Genomic DNA, 5,481 nt, shown 5'->3' on the forward strand with positions numbered 1-5,481 from the left:
AAAGAAGGGCAACTAAAATGATGCATGGCTTACAGCACAAGACTTACCTGGAAATACTAAATGATCTTAATATGTATAGATTGTAGCAAAGAAGAAAAAGGGGGACATCCATTACACCCACACCCCCAGGCCTGGAGGCAGACAAGGAGGTTGGGTTGGACTAGTTTTCTCCTTCAGTGCACATTCACAGTTCTACCAAATGTCCCATCATTCACATTCACATCTTTTGAAGTACATACTGTTAGGATTTTTAACCCATTCTCTATGTGTGTTGCTGTGATCTATCGCCCCTCTGGATCCCACCAACAATTTCTTGAACATTTCTCTGCATGGCTCCCTGACTTCTTGTCTTCTGACATCCCCACCATCATCATGGGTGATTTCAGCATCCTATTGCTGATCCACGTTCCAATGCTGCTTCAAAACTACTCTCTCTAACCTCCTCACTTGACCTCTACCAGTGGATTGAATCCACTACTCATCAGGATGGCCACTGTTTTGATCTTGTTTTCTCTAGACCATACTAAGTTTCTAATTTCCTTATGACTCCTTTCCCCCTCTCGGATCATCACCTTGTTAGTTACTCGCTCACTCCCAGTTCTTTAACCTCCCTGTTGTCAAACTCTTCCAAACCTTCTAATACCCACAGGAATATTTACTCTATTGACTTTCAATAGTTTTCCACCTCTCTCCAACACCTCCCCAATTTCTACATTCTGCTTCCCTGATATAGCAGTTCCTCATTTTCACCATTCCCTAGCAACTGCCCTTGATCAGGTGTATACTGCTATCTACCATTCCTATCGAAATGCTCTGGACACTGGTTGGCTTCTTGAGCGCAGTGGTTCCCTTTTGTAATTCTTGAGAGAATTGCCTACACACACACCTTACATGCTTCCTTTCTGCAAACTTCCTATTGAATCCTCTTCAGTCAGGCTTTCGCTCTCAACGCTCCACAAAGACTGCGCTGACCAAGGTTGTCAATGATTTGATCACACCTTAAGGCTATTACTCTCTTCTAATTTTCCTGGTTCTCTCTGCTGCATTTGACACTGTTGACCACTCTCTCCTCATACAAACAGTACAATCCCTAGGTCTTTAAGGCACTGTTCTATCCTGGTTCTCATCTTACCTATCTAATTGCTCTTTAAGTGTTAATTTCTCTGGAACAACCACAAGGCTAAGTCCTAGGTCCTCTGCTAATCTCTATCTACACCACTTCTCTTGGAAAACTAATAAGCTCCTTTGGATTTCGATATCATCTCTATATAGATGATACACACATTTTTCTATCCTCTCCTGATCTCTCACCATCGGTGTTGTCTCGCGTTACTGACTGTCCTTCTGCCATTGCGTCTTGGATGTCCTCTCGCCAACTTAAACTCAATCTTTCAAAAACAGAATTAATAATATTCCCACCCACCAATAGAAGCTATGTATCTGACATTTCTATTTCTGTTGACATGACCATAAATCCCACCCTGCAAGCTCGCTGCCTATGTTTAATCCTTAACTCACAAGTATCCGTTTTTCACATCAACTCTATATTTACATCATGCTCCATATATCTAGAAAACATTTCCAGAATACTTGCATATCTCACGCAAGAAGCTGCAATTCATGCACTCATCGGGGGAATTCAATTGACTGCAGGTTTTTTTTCTTTGAGCCGCATAAAAATAAAAAATCCTGTGCCGGTTTTGATCAGCTGGCGCGACTGTTTTCAGGTAACACCCCGTAAAAAAATTGCGCAATTCAATTTGAAATCTTGTAACGCCGCCCCCACATGCTAACGATTGGTCAAAGCGAGTTTTTTATGGGAGTGGAGAGGAGTGTTTAACGCGGCCATCTTGAATATAAAAAATAACGCTGCCACCAGCAAACTGTCATTTGCTGATAGCTGTTGGCTGGTTTGGTGACTGCATAGCATCTGGCTTTGTGAGTTGTCTGCATTGCATTGAATAGGTATACATTAGCATTACACTACACAATACTATTTTTTGTTTAAAACTAATTTAATACAAAACACTAGTTAATACACATTAGTACATTAATACATACATACCCACTTTTGCAAACACATACATACATACATACATACATACATACCTATGTATAGCTATACCTATTTCTCCATTTTTAATTTGTAGGTGTATTTTTGTGCAGGAGTCTGTGTAAATTGCTTTTTAAAACGGTTTTATTTATAAAAAAAACATTCGTACATAGGCATATTACATACAACCACAAAATCAGTGTATTTGTTATTTTTATTGTATTTCTCTTAACCTAGTGCAAAATATTTTTTTAGCATTGTAGTATAGGATAGGTTTTTCTATTGCAGATAGGCCAAAGTAACAATATATTTCTTTACCTAGTAAATCAGGTTAGCATTGTAGTATAGGATAGCTTTTTATATTAAAATAACACATAAGTGCATTTAGGTAGTTAGTTTACTTTTAGCTAATTCATTTTTGGTATATTATTCAAATTTTAAAGAAGAGCCATGTCTAGGGAGCATAGGGATTCTCTCTTACCACAGGACACCCAAGAGGTATCAAGTGTTAGTAGTGGAGAGGAATGGTCAGAGTACCGTGAACAGCGTTGAGAAGAGCGAAGAAGACAGCAATTTGTAAGCAGCATTCAATCATCTTCCAGCAGACAGCAGGCACATCAGGAAGATGAGAGTGAGGAAGATGACTATGAAAGGACAGCAGCATCAAGGTTCAAGCGGTTCACGGAGGAGGAGAATGATGTCCTTGTCGCTCAGGTACTACAGCACTATGAAACACTCAAGGGTGCAAATGCTCAAAAAACCTCCCACAAACTGAAATCCAAGATTTAGAGCCGGATAGCATCAGAAGTGTCATCTGTCGGAGTTCGACCCAGAACTGTCGAAGTGTGTAAGAAGCACTTTCGGGACTGTAAGCGCACCACCAAAGCAAAGATGGCAACAGTATTAAGACATGCCAGGGGTACCAGTGGTGGCAAACCACTGCGGATCCACTTCAAACCGTGGGAGGAGAAAATGCGTCAGCATCTCAGTTCTGATCTTGTGGAAGGAGTGGGATAGTGGACACCCTGGAACCCTCCACTTTCTTGCAACAAGGTATATTTAATTTAACAAGTGTTTTAAATGTTTTTTTTATAATTTTGTTATATGTTAAAAAAAATATGTTTTTTCATTTGAAACAGAAGCAGAAGAACCAGCTCGCCCCAGAAGAGGTGCAAGGGAAGGATGTTCTTATGTAATGATGCCTTTGTCTAATGTGTGTTTTATATTTATTTTAGATTTGGTTTCTTCTCAAGGACAGAAGGGCCAGAGGAGTGGAGAAGGTGAAGGTGCGATCCAAAAACTTGTCAACTATATTATATGATATTATACACAATAGCCATGTATGGATTTACATACTTATGTAACATAGTTTATGTTCCAAATTTAAGTCAGCAAACGCTGTGGAAATAAATATATATAACTCATCAGCTTCAACATTTTTTCCTATAGCGCCAATAAAGTATGTTGTGTTTTACAATTGTATAAAAATACACTAATAATATTTGTATAGATATATTACACTATTCAAGAAGTACGTTTGTATAGACCTATTACATGTAGTTTAATCAATATTGGAATATTGGAGTCCCTCACATTTGTGCCATTGATGGAAAGGTCTATTGAATAGTTTGATTGTTGGTAGGTATAAATCTATAATTTTGATTTATGTATACTGATAGTTTAAAGTTATACAAATTTATAGAAAATAATATTGATGTTAGTATAGATATCAAACTAAACATTGGAGTGAGGTATTAAATATATTATTTTTTGAGTGATATTTAGCTATATCTATTGTGGCAAGAGTCCGCTACTGTTGAAGCACACGCGAACAACTTCTTCCTTTTTATGTAGTCTTATCGTCAGGATGGTAAATGTTTTGACTCCGTACAGATTTCACAGCAATTTTTGGAGACCCTAAACGCTAGCTAGACATAGCTCAGCTCTCTCAAGACCAGCCAGCTTCCCCAGCGTTGGTCTCAGGGCACAAATGATACAAACAAGCTTTTATACCTGATACTCCTCCCCCAGCCTTAGCTTGATGGACAGGTGACACACCCACCTTCTCTTTAAAAGGAAACGCCCCATCACTGGCTCTGTTTGCACTAACAGACACACCCTGTCTGTTTGCTGAGAGGAAGGATTTCTCTATCATGTAAGTTAACCAAACTAAAGCTATTGTTTGTTACACATAAGTCATCAATCTAGGTGCATTACTGCACAAATGTTTTACTCTACTTCCATGCTTTCTCTGCATATTGCCAGCTAAATGCCTCCCTTTGTTACACTATAATGTAATACAATTGAAATTAGTATTTATTTTTTTTTATTTTAAATTGTGTTAGATGTTACTTTACAAATGGAAAATCAACCTGCAGTGGAAGTAATTGGAACGTCTTCAAATGCTGGTAAAAAAAAGTGAACTACATTTTGGATAACAAAAAAATTTACTAAGCTGATTTCAAAATTTGTTTGAATTAAAGAACAAGATAGGCGTTCCAAAGAGAGCAAATTGTTATTTTATAAGCACATAAAATAGATTAATAAATAATAAAGTTGGTTTTCGGTTAAGCATGTCATAGGGGTATAGTAACAGAGGTTAGGACTCTTCAGTCTGCAGTTTATACAGATGTGTTAGTATTAAGTTATTGGCCTATGTTAAATAATGTTAATAATATGTTCCATTTTTTTCAAAGATTATCAGCTCACAAGAGAGTGACTGAGGAAGACGTGTCGGTGCAAGTTCTTGATGTCCATCAAGGTAATTTTTTCATTTAAGATTGATATTTTTGGTGTTGTCAACAAACAATAATTTTTGAAAATTATGTGCATTATTTTTAGTGAAATAACATACAATAATTTAACTTATATGTAAATAATATCCTTATCTTTTTTTATTATTTACAGAAGACCAACACACTGAAGAAATGCCAGAAGGGGGAACATCAACTATGTATGATGAAAGTTCAGAAGGTATTGTTCTCTCTCTCTCTCTCTCTCTCTCTCTCTCTCTCTCTCTCTCTCTCTCTCTCTCTCTCTATATATATATATATATATATATATATATATATATATATATATATATATTCATTTTATAGGGATACTCTGCACTGTTCAAAAACCATACCAGTGTAGTAAAACATATTATTTTTCTTTATTTTTTGTGAAAAACATTGACAAACCTGTGTTCATGTAAGCCTTCCAGACATAAAACAACTAAAATAGGATCATGTAAGAACTGAACCTGCGTATACTTTTGCATTAGCTTGGTCATACAAATATATATAAGATTGTTAAATAATACAATTAAAAGTTCCTGCTTTGAATGTATAAAAGTATTACAACATGAATACGTTGTCTTGCAAGTGCAGACTATCCCTGTTTAGTAACTATACAATATTAGGAACATCCCTCTTTCAACACCTCGC

At 36.8% G+C, this 5,481-nt stretch overlaps 1 long non-coding RNA gene across 1 annotated transcript; it reads left to right on the forward strand.

The window, feature by feature from the left end:
- The first annotated feature begins 3,069 nt into the window (after nt 1-3,069).
- Nucleotides 3,070-4,767, forward strand: LOC142140356 (uncharacterized). The gene is made up of 3 exons (XR_012688430.1): nt 3,070-3,106; nt 3,289-3,339; nt 4,750-4,767. It is a non-coding gene; the product is annotated as an uncharacterized LOC142140356 (long non-coding RNA).
- Nucleotides 4,768-5,481: the final 714 nt, after the last annotated feature.

Source organism: Mixophyes fleayi, chromosome 2, assembly GCF_038048845.1.
Source record: "Mixophyes fleayi isolate aMixFle1 chromosome 2, aMixFle1.hap1, whole genome shotgun sequence".
In the NCBI taxonomy this organism is placed as follows: Eukaryota; Metazoa; Chordata; class Amphibia; order Anura; family Limnodynastidae; genus Mixophyes; species Mixophyes fleayi.